The sequence below is a fragment of the Mastomys coucha genome, unplaced genomic scaffold (assembly GCF_008632895.1).
Source record: "Mastomys coucha isolate ucsf_1 unplaced genomic scaffold, UCSF_Mcou_1 pScaffold3, whole genome shotgun sequence".
Lineage (NCBI taxonomy): Eukaryota > Metazoa > Chordata > Mammalia > Rodentia > Muridae > Mastomys > Mastomys coucha.
The window spans coordinates 12,894,180-12,895,661 of NW_022196909.1; the positions used below are offsets into that span (position 1 = coordinate 12,894,180).

Consider the following 1,482-nt stretch of genomic DNA (forward strand, 5'->3'; position numbering starts at 1 on the left):
TGATGGCTGAGTTACACTTACATGTGTGGATAAAGACAAGTACTTAGAAATAACCCTGGTTTAGGAAGGTTCTCGTCTAAGACCACGTTGGCTACTGGCTAGGTTTACAGAACCAGGCATGGATTCCCTCCCTTTGAGCAGGCCCTAAGTCCAGTCAGATGGCTGTGCGCTCCTCCCAAGCTGTGAGCATCACTGCTGCATCATGGGGCGACATCTTGTTGCTATGGTCCATGGGGTTTCTAGCTAGGGAGGACTTCTGTTGGTTTTCTTCTCCTGGCATCGCGCACGGCACCTTGACATACTATGTGAGCTGGTCCCCATGGCCGAGGCTTCCAGGTCAGCTCAAGGCCGCATCCTCTGAGGCCTGTATATATAGAGGTGATGGCTTTAGCGGCAGAGTCTCATCGTCACATTCTGCGAGGCAATCAAGGGCAATGGCAACAGCTTATATAGTTTTTGGAGTTCCTTTGACCAACAACTCTAGGGGAGGTTTTCTAACAGCAACTTAAAAAGGAGGTTTTTCCATACCTGGTAGTAGGGATTTTGTTAGACAGTCTATGTTCATTATCACTTCAAGTGACATAACTTCATTTTACAAATACATTCATATACATATGTATGTGCATATATGTATCTAATATCACGTATGTATTTTGAAGTAAGCTTAGAAAATACTATGTCCCTATGACCTTCTCAAACATTCTTTTGTAATTTATTCCTCTCCCCTTCCTTATCCTGGGCCAGCACCCACTGGTTCTCCATTTCCTCTCTCATAGCACGGATGTCCTGCTAATCCCCTCTCTCGAGCTCCTCTCCCCACCATGGTCTCCTTGTAGTTTCCTGGTCTCTGTGGTTACTCCAGGTGATGTCCTCACATCTAAGGATTTGGAATCAGATACCACAGTTGAGAGAGAATATGCTGTGTTTATTTTTCTGGGGGCTGCGTTTCCTCACTCAACATAACATTTTCTAGTTCTGTCTATGTATCTTCAGATTTCATGATTTCGTCCTATAGAGTTCTATCGCATACGTGCACCACGTTCTCTTTATCCGTTCACCCCGACGTTTGGGCAGCCTCAGTTTCCTGGCTATTGTGAACAGAGCAGCAAGGAGGATGGCTGAGCAAGCAGGGTGGCGTGGTAAGTCCTGTGGATATATATGCCGAGGAGTGGCATAGCTGGAGCCTGTGGGAAATACTGTTAGCTCGCTGAGAATCACACATTTCCAGAGTGCCTGGACTAGCTTCCCATCCCGCCAACAACGAGTGAGTTTCCCTTTCCCAACGAGTGAGAGTGTCAGTCATCTCTGACATTTGTTTTTGGTTGTTCTCTCTCTCTCTCTCTCTCTCTCTCTCTCTCTCTCTCTCTCTCTCTCTTTCTTTCTTTTTTCTTTTCGAGACAGCTCTGGCTGTCCAGGAACTTACTCTGTAGACCAGGCTGGCCTCAAACTCAGAAATCCACCTGCCTCTGCCTCCCAAGTGCT

The 1,482-nt window shown here is 46.7% G+C and overlaps 1 protein-coding gene across 4 annotated transcripts in view; it reads right to left on the reverse strand.

The window, feature by feature from the left end:
- Positions 1 to 1,482, reverse strand: part of Sh3rf3 (SH3 domain containing ring finger 3) — a 328,118-nt gene that overhangs the window by 42,301 nt on the left and 284,335 nt on the right. The gene's annotated exons all lie outside the window — the stretch shown is intronic.